Here is a 22,250-nt window from a genome sequence, read left to right on the forward strand (position 1 = left end):
CGAGATGACGTGTTTTGGGCGACGTCGACTGCTTTCCATTCTGTCCGCAGGATCGGGAATGTAGTTACCGGCAGCCACGATGAGAGGGTTCTCGTGTCGTGCCGCTTTATCGAAGTTTAGATTATACCATCATCTCGTTTTTACCAACGCACCGCCCGCCACCAGAGTAGAGTTCATCCACAATGCGTTTCCAGAGATCTTTTGTGCCACGTACCATCCGGCTTTGGAATGAGCCCCCCTCTGCGGTGTTTCCCGAGCGCTACGACATATCCCTCTTCAAACGAGGGTTGTGGAGAGTACTTAACGGTAGGCAGCGACTCGGCTCTGCCCCTGGCATTGCTGGAGTCGATGAGCGACGGTAACCACTCACCATCAGGTGGGCCGTATGCTCGTTTTCCTACAAGATCTCTTTCTTTTTCCCCGCGTTTTATAGAGTCAGCGCTTTTATGGCGGAACCATTTCTTTTTGAAATTCCATAGTATTTCCTAGTCATCTTTTTTGTATTAATGTTTCGCATTGTTTCTTTTGTTAGAGATAGAGATAGAAGAATACTCTCTCTCTCTCTCTTTCTCATCTAGTCACAATATTGTTAAAAGGTGGCTCATTCGAGACCACTGTATATAGGTACACACTGTGGCAATACCAAGATTACCGCCAAAAAAGAGGCAATGAAAATTTCGCAGCGCCAAACCCGCTGCAGAAATATAATTCACAAATAATCTCGCATGTCCAAAAGCGAGCTACATAATAGCTAACCGCATTGTGCTTTGCGATCACCTCCTGTCTCCGAGATTTGTATTGTGCTGACGAAAGGCGACCGGCCATAGAAAACTAAGCCCATGTTCTAACAGGAAAAATGTTGCACAAGTTAATGCACGCTCTATTTTTATCAAAATTATTACTCAAAATCGAAATACGGGATCTTGGATTCGCGTAAGCGTATCCTATTCTGTCTAGGGATCATTTGGGTCAACTTAAGCAGACATATGTACGTTTTTTTATTGCTTAGGTGGGTGGATGAGCACAATGGGCCACCTGGTGTTAAGCGGCTATCGGAGCCCATAGACATCCACAACATAAAAGCCGCTACCCATCTTAAGGTATAAGTTCTAAGGTCTCAGTAGGTATAGTTATAACGGCTGCCCCACCCTTCAAACCGAAACGCATTACCGCTTCAGGGCAGAAATAGTCAGGGCGCGTACCCGCGCGAACTCACAAGAGGTCCTACCACCAGTGATATAAAAGTATGTCTATTTCGAATGTAATAGTTTGAATGAGATAGCAGTCGAACGACGTTGAATTCACAAACAAATAGTTAGTTACTTTGTTTTTTTATAGCTCGAGTTGGTCGAACTGACGGTTGGTTATTGAGTAGGCTTCAAGGACTTTTAGATAATTGAATAATGGATCGGACTGGTTGTGTGTCCTCATATAAAAGCATCCTCTATCTCTGCCCGTGGGTATCGTCAAGGCCACACTAAGTTATTTACGAGAGACTTGGCTTTTCTGAGTATTATACCAAAATGCGACAGTTAAACAGCATTCACTGGTGTTAGGGTGTATTGTAAGCTCAGCCGGGTAGATGCCACAATGTCTACTTTTCCCGCCGACCATCAGCGTTGCGGTTTGAAAAGTGGTTCAGTGGAAGGATATTACTAGGTGACTGCATTCATATCGATGCCTATGGATTTCGGAAACCATTGAAAATGTAGTAAATCATATGCTTGTTCACTCATCAACCGTGATGACGCCAACCCTCCATCCATTTTAATAGGCTTTTATTAGCTTCAGACGTGTGTATGTTAGTATGTAACGGAATCTTTGAATATGATTTTGATCCCCTTCAAAACGTCGGATTAACTCGAAATTTGGAATACTTATTAAGGACCGATGACAATTCAATATTATGAAAAAAATTAAAATTCAACTTAAATAATAGTTTAAAAAAAACTAACAAAATACGGTTTTATAGAAAATCCAACTAAAAAATAGAAAATCAATATTAATAAATTTGAATAAAAAATTGTGTAAGAAAAAATAATTTTATTGTAAAAAAAGCGTCGGGTGCATGGTATCAGTAGTTATATTTTGTGAACATATATGAGTAGAAGGGTTATTTTGATAATATCCTGAATAGCATTGCATTGCAAGATTTGCATTTATATTATATAAGGTCGTTCATCGATCTTCGCATTAAAAACGAGGACAGCAGCTGAAAACTCTTCACCATCGTGAACTTAGTTACCTATAACAGACACGACCGACCAATTATTAACGTATTAAGATAAAAAAACCGCGAAAACCGTGGACCTTCGACTTAAATAGAAGTTATTTTTTAATTCTTTTACATTCTTGTGAATCATAGAATGCGGTCTAGGTCCTTAACGGTAACCGCTCTCCTCACTACGTACGTCCCCTCACGTAGACTAGATCTTAGAATAGCCTGGGCTCTAAATAGCCGTGAACTGTATTGTGAAAAAGTCTAGAAAGTCTAGAAAGTTTTTATTGTTGGCTTTTATTATTCAGTCGATCAATGACGAAAGCGAGTTTTCTATCTCTATTCCGTAATGTTAAGTTCAATTGAATGTAAGTTTATTAGTGAAAGTGAATGATATTATGAAAGTGTGTTGAAACTTAGAAAATAAAACACGAAACTTCCCATCTACCTGGTGCAATCGCGCTAGAGATTATTTATATTTCATTTACTGGTGGTAGGACCTCTTGTGAGTCCGCGCGGGTAGGTACTATCACCCGCCTATTTCTGCCGTGAAGCAGTAAGGTAAAAGCTCCTAATACGGCGGTAGTCAAAATCGCTTCCTATTACGGTGGTATTTCTATTTTCGACATTTATTCTTGTTTTATTCAGTTTAAGCTCACCAAAACGGAATCTATTTATTCTAAATCTATTACTTCATAACATAACTGACATTTTCAAGTGTAGCATATAAACAACACTACAAGATCTATCAGTTTGTAGCACGGCATCAACGTGAGAGGAGTTTCCATACAAACGCGGAACAAAAAAATAAGTACACTAATATTTAGAAACTAAGTTTTTTGTATTAATAAGTCGTTCAACTTTGTTAATGTGTTATTTGTAGCATTTTCCTACTATTATACTTACTTTTTAAATAGCTTGTTTCATATATGTAACTCATTTTTTACTCAAAAAATCAGAAACAAAATACCGCCGTAATACGGTACGAATTTTATAGATTAATCCTAATACGGTGGTATAACTCCGAAATAGGAAATATACTGGGCATATTTAATTGTTTATAACTTTCAATTTATTAAGTTATTGAATTAGTTCCAAGTTTAGTTGGAATAATTATTAATCTTGTAAATTAGAAACCATATTCTGCGGTATGTATTATTCATTAAAAATCTAGTTAAATATGAAAACTGTCGAGTGCAAAATGTTGGTTTCTTAGAAGGGGTAAAAATAGGAAGGTGTATTTTAATTAATCACAAATCATTTATTTTGTATAACTGTTGACTTGAGTTTTACACATCTGGGCCAAAAAACTGTTATCGTTTGATTAAGTATTTACATTCTTTGTTTATCGAAATTTTGATGGGTCAGAATTAGGATTAAAAAAATACGAGTAGTTTTCCTATTACGGTGGTAGTTATTTCCAGGTAACTCTGTGTTAGGTTCTATGATCTCCTATTACGGTCATATTCATAGAACATAAAATTACAAGTTTTAGGATTCCATAGAAATAATAGAAAGGTTATTTATACTTATTTTACACAAAAAGATAATACAATAAAAACAGATTTAAAGAATGTCTAAATACTATGTACAAAGGCGAGCTTAACTCTTCATGAGTTTTCTTCCAGCAAACCATTAGCAGAGAGAAATACGATGTATAAGAGGGGAATAGTGTACAAGTGAAAGGTTATTAAAATATATTAAATACAGTGGATTTCATTAATAACGACCTCGGTTATAGCGACGTCAAACTTATGTCCCTTGAATTTAAAGCATATTTTCGTAAGAAATTCATTCGGTAAGAGCGACTTTGGATACTATAGCGTCAATTTCGGGTATAGCGATTTGTTTTTATGAACCATTTATGACAGATTCCCAGAAATCCCGTACAGATATTTCTATTGAGTCGGTAAAGGCACAAAGACTCATTCATAAAACTATTAAACTTTCTTATCTTTTGTTTACATTCACAGATGACCATCTGTGAAACATTCACAGATGGTCAAGCAAATGCTTTGTTTGTTTGTTCCTAAGCAGTCCTCAATAAATTTACCATTAAGTAATTCTATTTTGTTCATCTTAAATATGTATAGCTCTATTCAAACAGCAGTGGCAGCGGCCGCCGCATCAGCCACCGAACATTTTTATCCTTTCAAGCGATACTGATCTATAAAACAATGTAGATAAAGTTTAAAATTCTTTCAAAGCTGAAAGTGCTCTTCGCACCTTTTTTTTCTCCTACCAATGCTGATAGCCTTGGCAGGCTATTTCAGCTTCCCCTTGACGTGTAGATGATCTCATGGGGCTCAAACCGGGAGTGTTGCTAACACTGACCCTACGAAGAGCAGTGCTTCGAAGAATCTACCACTGGATCGGAAACGCGACCAACTAAGAAGATCCGGTGAGAAACTCAGTGGGCTGCGTCTATAGGTTGATTTCTTCTTCGAGTTCTTCATTGCAAGCGACGGGTTCGGCGAGGACGGTAACCGGTGCTTGAGGTACCTAAAACACCGTTAATGGATCGGGAAGATCCGTAATGACGTGCTTAGGGCGACGTCGACTGTTTACCATTCGGTCCACAAGATCGGGTAGGCCTTCACATCGCTGTCGGCCGTTGCCACCGATGTCTGAATTGAGCCGAAAACTGCACTTACCTTAAGTTTACCATTAAGTTTAAATCTAAAAAAACCTTAGTTACTCCTTATATCATCAGCTATCTATTAGTGAAAGTCTCGTCAAAATCGGTCTAGTCGTTCCAGAGATTAGCCGGAACAAACAGACAGACAGACAAAAATTGTAAAAAATGTTATTTTGGTGTATGTACCGTATATATTTTTATATGCATGTGGTAAAAAGCGGTTATTTCAATATTACAAACAGACACTCCAATTTTATTTATGTGTATACATTCGAAATTCCCTAGAATTCTCATGTTAAAATACAATCCAAATCACTTTTAAACGCGGTAAAAATGTACTCTTCTTTCCGAGCCGACCTGTGTGAATGCACTGTTATACTTACTAGATACATTTGTATTATAAATTTCATTAAAAGTGGTCAATTAATGCAAAACTTACAATTTAAGTTCTTCACATTTATATTATTTACTTAATAAATATTATATGTTCGGAACTTAATAAATATAATTTCTGACCCTCTGTATTAGGAACCGTCTACCGCAGTAATAGGCTCTGACCTCAATCATACCTCCGTATTAGGGAAAATCGACCCGGCTATTTAAAACATTTTTTTAAATAAGTAATTTCTAGAAAAGAAACATAGACTCAACAGTAATACGAAATTTAAATTCCATTTTTGACGATGAAAATTTTTTCCATCTTTAGAAATACTTACAAATGCTTATTTTTCTTTCTTACTTTCAAATTTTGCGAAATACCTCCGTAATAGGTGCTTTTACCTTAATGCGTTTCGGTTTGAAGGGTGGGGCAGCCGTTGTAACTATACTTGAGACCTTAGAACTTATATATCGAGGTGGGTGGCGCATTTACTTTGTAGATGTCTATGGGCTCCAGTAACCACTTAAAGGTGGCCTGTGACCTCGTCTAGCCACCTAAGCAATAAAAAAAAACATCTTGGAGAGCTTGTCGCTCCGGTCGGCAGTGGCTTGGTTCTGCCCCTGGCATTGCTGAAGTCCATGGGCGACGGTAACCACTCACCATCAGGTGGGCCGTATGCTTGTCTGCCTACAAGGGCAATAAAATAAAATAAAAAAAAGCTTATTAAGTTTATTATTCTGAGGAATAATGTTACGACTTCATTGTGTTTTGCGGTAGAAACACACGGAACGCTAGTACCTGCCCATGCAAAATTATAATATGTCACCAACATGCAAGGCGTCGTCGTCGTGGCCTAAAAGGAAGTCGTCGTGGCCTAAAGGATAAGACGTCCGGTGCATTCGGATCTAGCGATGCACCGGTGCTCGAATCCCGCAGGCGGGTACCAATTTTTCTAATGTAACGTACTTAACAATTGTTCACGATTGACTTCCACGGTGAAGGAATAACATCGTGTAATAAAAATCAAACCCGCAAAATTATAATTTGCGTAATGCAGATGTCTATGGGCTCCAGTACTAACCACTTAATATCAGGTTGGCTGTGAGCTCGTCCACCCAACTAAGCAAAAAAAACTTCAGAGGTGTCAAGGGACACCCGGATGGAACGAAGTTCCTTTCGATTAATTAGTGAAGGAATTGTAATATTTTTTTTAAGTTATAATAATAAATTACGGCATTATGAAGAAGAAAAAAACAATACTATGAACTAAATTACTATTGTTGAAACGCTATCTCGAGAAACTGTACTCATTACGCGGACCAATCGGATACGAGCAATGTCACGCGATAAGCGCCTACACGTTGATTGGTCAGAATGACCGATCTAAAAAGTGTCGTGACAACTTTTCGTAAGAATTTTTTCCGTCTAGCCCCCTTTCACAACGCGCGATAAGGAACTTCGTTCCAATAAAAAAAATATGCAGTAAACAGTGAAGATATGATTTGTAGGTAAAGTCACAAAACAAGATAATGTACATAGTATATAGTAGGATGTGTCACGCCGGCACACCCTTGTTAAATTTGTAATTGTATGTTTTCGATCACGCCTTTTTTCTGGGAAATATCTATATCCATTTGAGGGTCATCTTCATGGAAGGAATAATGAATGAGAAATATATTTATTTTTAATACGCTTTTATTAGCTTCCGACGTATGTATGTTAGTATGTAACGGAATCTTTGAACATGATTTTGATCCCCTTTAAAACGTTGGATTAACTCTAAATTTGGCATACTTATTAAGGAGCGATGACTATTCAATATTTAAAAAAAAATTAAAAAAATACAATAAATGAAATTCAACTGAAAATGACAAATAAATAATAGTTAAAAAAAACTAACAAAATACGCTTTTATAGAAAAAAAGTAAAAAAGCGCACCCTACGCTTTTTTTACAATAAAATTATTTTTTCATACACTATTTTTAATTCAAATTTATTTTCTATTTTTTAGTTGGATTTTCTATAATCGCGTATTTTGTTAGTTTTTTTAAACTATTATTATTTATTTACATAAATCCTCTTCGGATTTACTACACGTATTCTATAATCAACAAGTTGTTGTAATTCAAAAAGATTTCGGGAACATCGTTTTTTTTTTTTTTGTAAATTTAGTGTCTCTTTAGGCTTGAACTTGCAAGAAAATTATTAACCTCCTTTATCATCTGTGAAAGTGCACAAGTGTGGAAAAATCACAAGATGTAGCTCCTCGAGACGATTCCAAAAATTTTTCTTTATCGCATAGATGATTTGGACGAGCTTAAAGCTCACCTGGTGTTAAGTGGAGGTCATTTTGAATAAACTCAGTGCCATAAGAATCTATGTTTTGTTAAGTTCATTTTGGTATATTAATGGTTACATAATGAATAAACTTGTTTCAATTATTTTACATTAAACATGTGACAGAATTTATGACCTGACTATGTATATATTGCTTAGATGGATGGACGAGCTCACAGCCCACCTGGTGTTAAGTGGTTACCCGAGCCCATAGACATCTGTAACGTAAATCCACCACCGCCACCCACCTTGAGATATGAGTTCTAAGGTCCCAGTGTAGTTACAACGGCCACCCTTCAAACCGAAACGCATTACTGCTTCACGGCAGAAATAGGCAGGGTGGTGGCGTAATTTTTTTTTTTTCGGATTTGTTTTTAATTACACGATGTTATTCCTTCATCGTGGATGTCGATCGTGGACATTTGTTAAGTACGTATTTCATTGGAAAAATTGGTACCCGCCTGCGGGATTCGAACACCGTTGCATCGCTTGATACGAATGCACCGGACGCCTTATCCTTTAGGCCACGACGACTTCTAAAATGTCCACTGTACTCAATCAAAAATATTATTAACGACTTCACTTTTCATATTGCCGCCAAAGTCCAAAAGTTTCGATGTCAAATTTCGTAATGTGTCTTTATTTTTATAGCCATCCTTGTTACTAGCGAAAAGGTGACATGATTTAGGGTTACAACTGAAGTATTTATTTACTTCTGCCTTGAGAAGCGAGGTCGAAGGTCTAATTGTATTGTTATAAATAATTTAATCCCTAATAAATATAAAAATGAATTGCTGTTCGTTAGTCTCGCTAAAACTCGAGAACGGCTGGACCGATTTGGCTAATTTTGGGCTTGAATTATTTGTGGAAGTCCAGAGAAGGTTTAAAAGGTAGATAAATATGAAAATGCTCGGAATTAAATAAGAATAACAATTTTGTTTTTCCTTTGATGTGTCCCCGTAGGACGGATTCCTTTTGTTTGCTTTAAGCTTATTTTATACAAAAGTTTAGGTACTTTATTTATCTATTGAGGCACGAAGTCTGCCGGGTCAGCTAGTTCGAAATGAAAATTTTCCATGTTTTTATCTATTAACGCTGACAAACCTCAGAATGGCATGTGCATATCCTCGTTTTTGGATATGACACCAGATCAAAGGCATACAATCTCTGAAAATTCAAAGATTAATTATGGTATTAGATTTGGATGTTTTTTCTTCAAGAGTTAACACAAATAACCTCTGTTACTCAGTTGTCAAATTACTCTGTTTCTATAATCTGACGAAGCGTGTTGCGGATAATAATATGTACTTTTAGGTTATTAAACTACCTTGCATTTTAATTTAATAAATAAAATAACCACTTGAAACTCACTCTGAAGGTGCTATAGAAAAAATTAAGAGGATAAATCGCCAATAACCTTGCCAAATACACTTTATTACCGTATCGTACGAACCTTTACCAATATTCCCATATAAATGTGCATTACAATATTTTACTCTGAAATAAGTAAAGAGATATCTGTTTATTGAACATCCACTTGGATGTAACAACAAAACTTGGTACTCGAAGACCGAGTCAAATCGCTCAAAGTGTGTAAAAGAGATGGAGCATACGCGACAACGATAAATCGGAGAGCGACGATACGAGTTTTCCAATTGCGTTTCCCGCGTGCCGTCAAGTTGAGTGTGGACTCGTGGAGTTTGTTTTTTTACCTCACTCAGTGTCGGGCGCGACTTGGCAACGTGCGTTCTGCCAGCGGCTGTCAGAATACAGAAAATACAAAATAAATCGTTTGTCAATAATACAATTAAAATAAATTTATTTGGTGTGTTATTCTTCATATCACGGAAAACCTCTAGAAACTTCGCTCTGAGAGATTCCGAACTGTGTTCTGTTATCATCCTAAACATTTATTATTGTTTGTGTTTTTATTTTGACCGGGAAAAGCCGGCTCCCTGTGGAAATTTGTATTTACAGTGTCTAGTTAAGTGACCGTACACAGTATCGTTGTGAAACTATCTCTACATAATTTCGCGGGTTTATTTTGTTTTGTATTTTTTTTTTTAGTATAGTTTTTGGTGCGCAAGAAAAGTCGTTCCCAATTCCCAATCTGATAAAATCCACGATTGACGGATCTTAAGGTAAGTGTAAATGGTATAGAGAAGAAGAATATTATTATGATTTATGTTCGAATGTTTTGACATTTCGAAAATGACCCGCGCTTTTTTTTTGTTAAATGTCAATAATTTAAATTGTGTTACTATGTTCTTTTTTTAAATATATTTAAAACATGACATACTTATATTTGTTTGACCGTGTTGGTACAGGAAAAAGGGCGATAATACAGCTCTGGCTTCCGTGGTAGTTGATAAACAGCTGTGAACACTGTTGTAATACAACGCGCATTTGATAATGAAACATCTGGCGTTCAATTTAATGTTTATTTATATGGGCATCATAAAAACAACATTGAACATTTTCGACGAAATTAAGACATTGAAACTCAATGAATGTTATAGAAGTTCGGAGAATGTTTAGTAGTCGAAATCTTATTATGATTTTATTTCACGGGTACTATTCAAATTAAGGAAAACCTATATAAAACATTCATTGCAAATTGCAACACAATGTATGCTTCGATCGTAACTAACTACACTATTTTATTGAATGAATCTCAAAATACACTGCTTAATCTATTATTTTCTAGAATAATTATTTTTTGTTTCGCGTATAAAGTACTAGCGACCCGCTCTCGCTTCGCTTCGGAAACAGTAATTTATTATTGATTTCTCCACTATTTAATGGATGTTATTATACATAGAAACCTTCCTCTTTAATCACTCTATCTATTAAAAAAACCGCATCAAAATCCGTTGCGTAGTTTTAAAGATTTAAGCATACATAGGGACAGACAGATAGAAATAGGGACAGAGAATATATGTTATATATGTTATATAATATATATATATGTTTTATACTTACTTTATACTACTTTCCGGTAGGCAGCGGCTTGGCTCTGCCCCTGGCATTGCTGAAGTCCATGGGCGACGGTAACCACTCACCATCAGGTGGGCCGTATGCCCGTCTGCCTACAAAGGCAATAAAAAAAAAATAAAAAAAAATACTATGTAGTGATAATCTATGTTTCAATTTTTTTTTCTATATTGTAATAATTGGCAAAGGGATTGAGAGCGTGCAATCCGAATGTAGGATGTGTGTGAACGTGTTTTGACAGCGATGCACCGTCATTAGCCGGCTTGGGTGAATGCTTGTATGACGTAATGTATATCTAGTAAATGTGGTCGTTGCCACGCGCTCCGGTTACCGAGTACTGTTCGCTGTGTCGTAACAATGTGTGTAGTACTTGCGGCTCGCGAGTCTAGTGGTTTGAGATCTTCAATATTACCAGTACCACTTTGATTCCCGGCTAGAATTGGAGTATGTATCTTTGGTCTTTTTTTTTTTTTAGTTACCCAAAATTTGAGACTTTGTTTTTTTTAATTTTATTGTTATAGGTAAAGAGCATACGGCCTATCTGATGGTTAGTTCTTACTGTCGCTCAGGGACATCAGCAATGTCAGGGACACAGTCGAGTCGTAAGTTTAATAAGTCTTTATTAGATTGGCCCTTTATGTATGGATGTAACAGAATCATTAAAGTTTAAAATTCACGAATCGTCGATGACGTCCGATAAACTTGAATTCCAAATACCGATGACTATACAATAATTTTATTTCTTTGGCCTAGTACAGAGATCCTAAACTTGACTAGTTTAACCAAATAAAAAACATTTTTTGTTTAACCAAATAAAAAAACATTTTTTCTTTAACCAAATAAAAACATTTTTTAGGCTATATATATTCTTTTAATCCCTTTTGCTTTTCTGCCTTCGAAATAAACTAATTTAAAATTAAATAAGGAAAAAATATATTTATTATTAAGTAGGAATCCTTTTGATCTAAGGTCTTCGCGACTGTCAGAGCTTAATACGTATAAGTAACGTCAGAAATAATATAATGACAATAAAAAAATCGCAAGATTAATCCGTAAATAAAGTTTTAATTATGTTCTACTCTGGTGGTAGGACCTCTTGTTAGTCCGCACGGGGCCCCACCACCCTGCCTATTTCTACCGTGAAGCAGTAATGCGTTTCGATTTGGAGGGTGGGGTAGCCGTTGTAACTATACGGAGATCTTAGAATTTATATCTCAAGGTGGGTGGCGCATTTACGTTGTATATGTCTTTGGGCTAGAGTTACCACTAAACTCCAGGTGGACTGTGAGCTCGTCTACCCAATTTAGCAAAAAATAAAAAAAATTTTTTTTGCCGGCAACTAAAAATGTTAAATGAATTAAACATTTATTTCTGTTTATGTAAAGTAACAATGTTGCACAAAGGATACACTATCATGATGAAGCGTGCATTATACTCTTTATCGGCGAGTACGTCAGTGATGCCCCTTTGGTCAGGATATTCAATACCAGAAATTTCCACACTATTAAATCAATGCTCTGTCTGAGTATATATGGGTCGTGGTGAGTTTTGTATTGTTATGCGCTGGGGTTCGGGATAAATAAAATTCCACCTTTTTTTTTCTTACGTAACCTGATAGCCTTGAGAGGCTATTTCAGCGTAACCTTAATTACTAGGTGAGCTCACGGGGCTCAAACCTGACGACGTTGCTAACAAGAACCCTAGCAAGAGCCGTGCTACGCAGAATCTACCACCGGATCGGAAACGCGACCCTCTGAGAAGATCCGGCGAGAAACTCAGTGGGTTGTGTCTGAGGGTTAATTTACTCGTCGAGCCCTTCGTCGACGATGACCGGAAAATTCCATCAAAGTACAACTAAAAACTGTATTCAACTCTTAGAACACTTAAAACACTCAACAAACACTTTAAAACTCTCAATTCGCTTCTTCCGCTTCGCTTCAGGTGATCGGTTCGCTGTTTCGCTTCGAGTAGTTCCGATTACTTACTGACTGCGTGCCATCCCTCGTCTGCAACGCTTTTATAGTCGAGACGAAATCCCTAGAATCGTCGAGAATATTCCACAAAAGCCGAGTACTGTGTTTCCGCTATCTAACAATAGATGGTGTTGTAGTTCTCGAACGTTCTAGATGCTACTAGATCCTTCGATATTAGTTCGACTATACGGCGATAGATGGCGTTACTCTTATCGGCGTAACAGTATTATTATCACTCCATGTGACCAATAAATTCGCCTATTAGATGCAAAGTATAAAAATATTTCTTCTTAATTGGTTCGTAATTCGCGAGCACGTAATGTAATGCTACGGTAGCTGCAGAGGGATCATTCGAGGCTGTTGACCTAGCGCGTTAGTTGAGTCTAATTGTATTACATTTTGTGCTCTGAAAAAATGATATATAGATTTCGATTTTACTTGGAAACTTTAGCTATATATAAATTTAGGAGATTCATGTGGGAACCACCATACGTATTAGTGATTCTCAGATACCCTGTATAATAATAATAATAATAATATTTTATTCAAGCCTCATAAAATACAAACACGTACTAGAATTTATAACACTAGTAATTGTAATACTGTTGAGTATACATGGCTTTTTTATGAGGTACACAATAACAATATTCCCTGACTTTTATTTATATGCTAGGAAAACCCGTGTTATAAAAGTCAGTGGTTCAGTGCTAGGCCACCAGGTACAGTAAGTCTACCACTAATAATTATATTATAACTAATTTTATTATAAATGGAAATAATAATAAAATTAAAATAAAATAATGCGAAATTGGACTTTAGAGTCATTGGAACATGGAAACGGATCGCCTGAATGTAATGCGGGCGATCGCATTTGTCCGCTAAGAATCTCAACAGAGCTGGTACCAACAAGTACTTAAGAAATTGACAATTTTTACGGCATCATGCCCATTCCTGTCATGAAGCAATTAAACATTTTAGTTCGAGAAGTGGAACACTCATTACACAATACAACTAAGAACTAATTCTCAATCTATATCTATACTAATATTATAAAGAGGAAAGATTTGTTTGTTTGTTTGTTTCGAATAGGCTCCGAAACTACTGGACCGATTTGAAAAATTCTTTTTCCATTAGAAGCCGACATTGTCCCTGATGAACATAGGGTACTTTTTTTATTTTATTTTTTTGGTTTCATGTGTGTTTTAATGTTTCCGAAGCGAAGCGAGGGCGGGTCGCTAGTATTTTAATAAAGGGGACGGCGATCTGAAGTAAAGCCTCGATAAAAGTTTAATGCCAACCAGTCTCCACCAAAAAAAAAGGCTAATAATGTTTTAAAGGCTTCGAATATGCAATTGATTCGATCGTTTCGAATAAGCAGCCTTGCCAACATCCCTTCTCAGGCTGCCAATCTCCGGAACCTCTCACTCTGCAACCTTTGAGTAAGGCGCTCTCCACACTTGTGAAATTGAAAACGTCTAAAGTGTTATTAAAATTTGAAGCCTCCATCTCATTCGGCTTCGTTTCAAACTTAAATTTTATTTATTAAGTGAGATATGGGTTTTCTTTTAGACGACGTTTGTGAAGGTGAGCTCACGGGGCTCGAACCGGAGCGTTGCTCACATTGGCTCTAGCAAGAACAGTGCTTCGCAGAATCTACCACCGGATCGGAAACGCGACCTACTGAAAAGATCCGGCGAAAAACCCAGTGGGCTGTGTCTATGGGTTAATTCACTCGCCGAACCCTTCGTCGCAAGCGACGGGTTCGACGAGAACGATGACCGGTGCTTAAGGTACGTAAAAGCACCGTTAATGGATCGGGAGGATCCGTAATGACGTGTAAATCTGTCGAACTGTGCTAGGTAAGGCAATGCACGGCTGGTTCTATAATTGAGAAATATTGTTTAAACGTTCTTAAGTTGAAGTCAGTGTGTCAGCCGCCTTATGTGGCGCAACCATATTGTCTGGGCCACCTGGCTAACAGCTTAATCGGTGCGACCTAGATATATTGGTATTGTTTTATCAATTTGGCATTTGTTAATTCAATGTAAATTTGTATATAATGACGGAAAGCTGTGTCGTTTTATTCTCGAAGGTTTTACAAAAGGATTAACGCCTTTGTTATTTGATGTGTATAATTTTAATGAGTGAGTAATTATGGACGTGAATATCTCATTGATTTATTTTAGGGCGTAAAGGAGAAACGTAAATGGCGAATTTCGTCTTGAATCTCTTTGAAGAAATTTGTATTTGATTGAATCTAAAACATAACTCGGAGGCTGGCTTCTATTCATTTGTTTAAAGCTTAAATAGTGTTTAAATCACTGAAGTATGTACTATATTGGTCTATGGTTTAAATAGAATGTCGTATTTACTTTTAACTGTCAATCATATCAGAAATTCGAGTGGATCTGTCCTTCTCCGTATATATGTTATTCGAGTATGTCTTTTATAAATCTAAATAATAGTATTATAAATGTAAAAGTTATTTAATCACGTAAAAATGGCCGAACAGATTTGAATGAGGTTTTCGTACAGTTTATCCGGATTACCCAGGCAATGCTGGGTGTTTATGATATAATAAATAGGACGGCTTTGGCTGGTTCATGATTTTAATCGTGGTGGCGTTCCGTTTTTTCTTAACAATAATTTCATATTTCCTTATTTTTAGATTTACCAATCTTGCGACTTTTTGTTCGCTGCGTGATTCCCGCGACAAGGAGATTTTTTGTTTTCCGGGATAACACATAGCCTATGCCTAGCCGTGACCTAGACCTGTCGTATGTTGTTGTCTATGTTTTCAGACAAATTCAAAGTTTATAAACTCTTTAGAAGGAGATGTAGTTAGGTGAAGTGTATATCTACTTCGGATAGGGAATGTAAAACTCGGAGTAATGTATCTGTGATGCTCAGAATATCTTTAGGATCTCTGGATTAATTTTATGAAACGTTCCTCGGAGACTGTAATGAACTGATTCATAGTAACAGCGTGTGCTGGACGTATGTAACTATGAATAATTATATGAGTGCGAAGATGATGAGCGTAATGTTTATTTTTGTGTCCTAATTAAACATTATTAGAAGTTGTCGGTGACTAATTACAATCAATAGTTGTCTACTTTCGATAAGAGAAAGTTCTCTACGATCGAAAAATATTTTTAGACACTGACAGAATTTTACGTTTTGTGACATGTCCCCCACTGAATTTATTGTATAATGTTTGATCTGCATTTCTAACCGGAATGCACGACTGCATAGGTAGATTGATGGAATGCGTATGCTATAAAATTTAAGTTCCGAAGATTTCATTTTTATTTTTTGATCACGATTTTTAATCAGACTCGAGTCTCGCGTATTTCTTCACAGGTCATTTCGGATCCTCCCGATCCACTATCGGTGCTTTTAGGATCCTCGGTGCTTGAGGTCACTGTTCCCGTCAAATCTGTTGCTTGTGACGAAGGGTTCGGCGAACAAATTAACCCTCAGACACAGTTTCTCGCCGGATCTTCCCAGTGGGTCCCATTTCCGACCCGGTGGTAGTTTCTGCGAAGCACCGCACTTGCTAGGACTAGTGTTAGCAACGTCCCAGGTTAGAGCTCCGTGAGCTCACTTCCTCGTTTGGCGAATCTAGTATGACCCTTCAAGGTCACTAGAAATGGTATTTCTATTTTTTAGTTGGGTTTTCTATAAAAGCGTATTTTGTTAGTTTTTTAAACTATATATTATTTAATTTTCATTTTTTAGTTGAATTTAAGTTTTTTAAATTTTTTTAAATATTGAATTGTCATCCGTCCTTAATAAGTATACCAAACTTGGGTTAATCCGACGTTTTGAACGGGGTCAACAAAATCATGTTCAGAGAGATCCGTTACAAACATACATACGTCTGAAGCTAATAAAAGCGTATTAAAAAAGTATAAAAGCATTATCTATTTTAATTGAAGGTTCAATATTAACGAAGACCGTCTTAGTCTCTAATCTTTAAATGATTCAAACAAGGTACGTTTAAATACAGACAAACGAATTTAATCAGTGCGACCGTGCAGTGTTTGTTTAAGCACGCGATGAAGATACAGTGCGTTTCCAGAGATCTTTTTTGCCACGTACCATCCGGCTATGGAATGAGCTCCCCTCATAGGCCGTATGCTCTTCTGCCTACAAAGGCAAAAAAAAAAAAAACTTTTCATTTTCTTGTCCTTATCCCTATTCCCATATTATGTGGAATTGGCCAATATATGTTCAATTCATGCTAATAAACTCATGTCAAATCGCACAAAGATTTGGCATGAGTTTTACGACCCCCACCTAATGTAATATTTCTTCAGTTACATCTTCATTTGTCTACTGCCACTACAACAACGTGCCATAGAGAGGGAATTTCTTTGTTTCTTCTTGTGATGTTTAATTTACGTAATAAAATTTGGTTTTATAGCTTGCATTTCTTTCATTTTATCTATACTAATATTATAAAGAGGAAATGTTTTGTTTGTATTGAATAGGTTTCGAAACTACTGAACCGATTTGAAAAATTCTTTCACTGTTTGGAAGCTACACTATTCCCAAGTGACATAGGCTATAATCTTTTTTGAATAAAATTAGAGATCCTCACTAAAACTCCAATAATGTAACCCAAGATCTAAAAAAAAATACCTAAAATATTCTTTACATCGCGTGCCATGTGAAAACTATTTATATGATATAATAAAATAATGTAGGTACTACGACTTTGTTGGACACATTATTATTTACAAAAAGTGTCGCGACAGCATAATATGACTAAATATTATAGTTATGCCGCAATAAGTGTTCTTTTATTTAAAAAAAATAAAACAACGTCAAATATCGTTGAGATTTTTGTTAAATACCCGAGCGGAGCCGGAGCGGGACGCTTGTTATTTGATACATTTACACAAACATTTTGATTTTTAAGTACCAAAATATATTAAAAGAATCATCGCATTTCATTTCTAGTTCTTCTGTATTTTCACGATCACCAAAACAATATTGGAGTTTGGTAATTACGTATTCGAAAACCATATTAACTTATTCTAGAAACACAAAAGCTTAGGTTCAAGCTTCATAAGCTCGATTTGTTTCGTAGAAGCAGGCAACTCTCTCAATCGCGTTCCAGTATATTTTTCTTTGAATTGGTACACGTGATCCCGTCGCCACCGAAACAGGTCGGTACTAACCCGTATTGAGCTTACAATTTCTTTTACTTATTTAATATTTGGGGCGGTATTTCGCGCTGTTGTCTAAATTCACGTGCCACGTTGTTTGGCTTCACGGTCTATGACTGCGGTAGCCATTTAAAATTGGATGAATGAGATTTACGTTATTGCTTACCTTAACTATAGGACGAATTAGATGATTATTAAAAAATTAAAGAGCACTATCTATAGTACTATAGTACATTGTAGTGTATAGTAGATTGATCTATAGGTCCTCTTGTGAGTCCGCACGGGTAGGTACCACCGACCTGCCTATCTCTGCCGTGAAGCAGTAATGCGTTTCGATTTGTAGGGTGGGGCAGCCGTTGTAACTATACTGAGACCTTAGAACTTATATCTCAAGGTGGGTGGCGCATTTACGTTGTAGATGTCTATGGACTCCAGTAACACCACTTAACACCAGGTGGGCTGTGAGCTCGTCCACCCATCCAAGCAATAGAAAAAACATAAATAGCTAAAGCTGTAAATCAATACGTAATTCCTCATACCTCGACGTAACTTTCGTGTTCATTACAAACATTAAATATCAACAAACATAATAATTTATCACATGCGAAGTTGAAAGTTTACGAACTCGCCGAGTTTTCGCCTCGTGTTCGAGTAAATAAAGGCTTTGGTAAATACTAAGCTGATGGCGTACTTTTGTTAAGTTGGCTCGATAACTTTTGCGTAGCCGAGTGCAGGCCCGGAGTGAGACTGTAATGTGGGGCAGAAATGGTAATGGTCTTATAAATATACCTTTTTTTTATTGCTTAGATGAGTGGACGAGCTCAACAATCAGTTTTTTTTAAATGTCATTAGGTACCTACCTATAATTGTTATATTTTAAACATCTATAGTTTCAACTATATGATGTATTGAAAATAGAACAGTCTCACAAGTTTCCGCGCAATGTTTTCCTTAATGTTTAGAACACTCGGTATTCAGTATAGGTAGATACTATAGGAACATAATCGTCGAAAACTCGTTGGTATGTACAAAGCACGACTAAAATTCGAACCCCGTACCCGAAATCAGCTATTCAGCACACTAACTATTCACTAGACAATCGAGGCAATTTCATTAATTCAGGATTTTTTTTTAAAACAGTCACTCCACGTTAACGGTCCCGTTATAAGTTCGTAAAGAACTTGTGTTACAGGTACCAGATAACGGAAATAAATGTATGATTTTTATTATACACATACATATATTTTAATATACATCCATAACCCTGGAAAAGACATTTATATTTATCATACAAATATCTTCCCTTGGCGGGATTCGAACCCGCGACCCCCTTATGTAGTGACCATGTCACTTACCACTACACCAGACGGCCACTGTTTTTATTTCATCAAAAACTGACAAAACAGTAAACGTCAATTGACTTCGTCTAATAAAAAATACGACTATAATTAAAGCCTATCATAATATCTTCCCTTGTGTATATTTAATATTTCTATCCAGGTAGGTAATCCAGTGTATTTTGAGCGGGGGTGGCTCTATATTCTATTTTATGATGCTGGTCTATGAAACGATCAGCATTCAATAGTGTAAATATACCCTGATGATCCTTTCTGATGCGAAGCGGTCGTGCGCCTGTACTTAAAAGAAAATACAGTAATTATAAAAATTTAATTGAGACTACGACGATATGGCTTATATTGGTAGCATTGATATTGTATTGTCGGCGCTAACCACCAGTTAAGGCCATATGTGTCGTGATCTGAAGACGTAACGCTTTCAACTGTACTTTCAAATTGAATATATATTTTTTAAGATATGTAATGTAAGACGCGTATACAGTTCGCAGTTCGTTCTGACCGTACGCGAGTTTCAGTATCGAAAAAACTTTGAAGCAATTGCCAAAAAAGACCTCTTACTTAAATCTGAGTACGGCCCTGCTCAGAAACTCCATAACCCAATGCATCCTTTCGAAAAAAGCGAGTTTGACACGAACGTGTGTTGAGGAATTCGTAACATCCTTTTGAGTTTCGCAATATCGGTTCATGATTTACCAAACTATATTATGTTAGAGGAAGTCTGAAAGTGGCACCTGCGACAGAGAAGCTGAGAAGTGCGCGTTCGGGATGCTATGGACATGTGATGAGACGAGATGAAAATGAGGTTGGTAAGAAAATGTTAACTATGAATGTGGAAGGATATAGAGGAAGAGATAGACCTAAGAAGAAATGGATGGATTGCGTGAAAGACGATATGGGTAACAGGGGAGTGAGCGAAGAAATGGTATATGATAGAAGAGTATGGAAGGAGAAAACATGTTGCGCCGACCCCAGGTAACTGGGAGAAGGGCAGGATAATGATGATGATGATTTACCAAACTAAATGAAAACTTTCCAACACAACCGTTAACATTTCCGAGAGTGTATGAGGCGGGTTGGGGATCCCGCCACAGGTTTTGGGTCATCGAGGCGTGCAATAAAGACATGTGACGTCATCACCGGAAACTATATATCGCACCTTTAGAATTGAAGAGGCTTAATCCAAAATTCCTGTTTTTTGTTAAACGCAAAAAAATGTAATTGAAGAATTTTGATTTTAATACTTTAAGCCTTAAAGCGCGTACTTGTTATACGGAATTGAAAAAAGATCTATTTAAAAAATATATTTTAATAATGAAATAAGCATAATATAAAGATTTACGACGACAATGAGGCAACCGTGCCGTGTGGAATTAGGAGTAGGACTATAGGACTGACTGGATAGGAGGGGATTGTTCTTTAATAAAGGATCACGAGTGCTGATGCTAATCGGGAAAAGTGACGATGGAAGTAAAACTAGGAACCAGAGGGTTTTATAACAGTACCTTGAAATTTAAGAGGTACCTATGCGCTTGATTTAAAAGAAACTCAGAGTGTACCTACCCGTGGGACTCACAAGACGTCCTGCCACCAGTAAGACACAGACATATTGTCTAAATTAAAATTCAGCGTAAGAAAGTTGTTTGTATTAAAAGTTATTAGTGACAAGTTCGTGAATAGAAAACAGTCTAATACTCTAGATGGAGAGACGATTTCACAACATATCTGACATTAACACATTGAACGCCAAATGAAAAATCGAGTATTTTCATTTAGGCCAACGTGATCACTTCCTACAAGCCACAGATTGCAGCTATCAAACAAAACGCGTATGGAAATGAGCCGCGTGGCCCTTTAGATGAACCAAACGGCGTGGTTTAAAAATCTAATAGAAACTTGTAGTTTTTATCATCGGTTTTAAAATTTAAATTTAATTAATATTTTAAAACTAGCTTTAAAACTAGCAGACTTCGTGGCGCCTCAATCAATAAAAGACCTAAACTTTTGTATAAATTAATAAACTTAAAACAAACAAAAGGAATCCGTCCGACGGAGGACACATCAAAGGAAAAACAAAATTGTTATTTTTATTTAATTCCAGGAATTTTCATATTTATCTACCTTTTAAACCTTCTCTGGACTTCCACAAATAATTCAAGACCAAAATTAGCCAAATCGGTCCAGCCGTTCTCGAGTTTTAGCGAGACTAACGAACAGCAATTCATTTTTATATAAATAGATATCATAAAAACTAGACGATAAAAGTCGCTAATTTTTATCTTCCGTCCAAATTATCGCATTTTATAAATTTTCGAATTAAAATCTCGACTTGGTAAAAATTACTGATTTCCTGATTTCGGCTTGGCCCGAATGGTATTGTACGCTATGTTAGGCTAGGCCCGCCGATGGGTACTCTGACCGGGTTTTGACCCCGGACGGAGATCGGGCGTCGGGTGTAAGAGTGCAGGGGAGTCGTTTAGTGGGTGGGCCCTAATATCCTTGGGCCCGCGGTCTGCTCACAACACCTGCAGATCGTTGAGTTTCACATGCCTCGCGCGCCCCCTAGGCGCGGGGACCTCGTAGAAGGTTCGGCCCCCGGCCCAAAAAAAAAGGCCCGCCGATGGGTCGTGAAGCGTTCAACGTGTTAAAAGGTTATGGGCCCCCCATAGATAAGTTCCTCTTTAAAGAACCGTATTAATTATTGCCAGTTTCATTGATTAATGACGGTCTTTCGATCAGACGAATTCGAACGACGAACCTTAGATTAATAATCACTAATATAAACGCTTTCCCTTTCAAAGAAACGAATAAGATTATTCTCGATCAAAAGGATTCTGACAGCATTTTAAGGCGAACGATTTTTACGACCGTCGTTATATGTGTTACGCGAATTTAGTACATAACTGTTTCGCATAAAGACTAAAACTGTTTGCTGAGTTAAGTTTGAACCGAGGTTCAGGTTAACCGCATCCGCGAAATATCGTGAAAGTGTTTTCGTTGACGTAACTGTTTGAAAAAAAACTAGAAAGGAGATTTTGAATTAGTTTAATTTTGATTTAGTCTTTTGAAGTCGTCGTGGCCTAATGCCGGCCACTGACATGCGCATGTGAAAGGCCGTCAAACATTCATTCGCAAACCTAGCGGCTGTGCAAATGGGTTCGCATACTCAATTTGCGAAC

The 22,250-nt window shown here is 36.9% G+C and overlaps 1 protein-coding gene across 3 annotated transcripts in view; it reads left to right on the forward strand.

The window, feature by feature from the left end:
* The first annotated feature begins 9,286 nt into the window (after positions 1 to 9,286).
* LOC101743927 (brain tumor protein) overlaps positions 9,287 to 22,250 on the forward strand; it is a 486,142-nt gene continuing 473,178 nt past the window's right edge. For 2 of the 3 annotated variants that reach the window (XR_009974882.1, XM_062672154.1), the window contains exon 1: positions 9,288 to 9,713. The gene's annotated coding sequence lies outside the window, so the exon portion shown is untranslated. Of the gene's footprint in view, positions 9,714 to 22,250 lie in introns of all 3 variants that reach the window. The other variant, XM_062672157.1, reaches the window with a different exon arrangement.

Source organism: Bombyx mori, chromosome 14, assembly GCF_030269925.1.
Source record: "Bombyx mori chromosome 14, ASM3026992v2".
NCBI classification, from domain to species: Eukaryota; Metazoa; Arthropoda; class Insecta; order Lepidoptera; family Bombycidae; genus Bombyx; species Bombyx mori.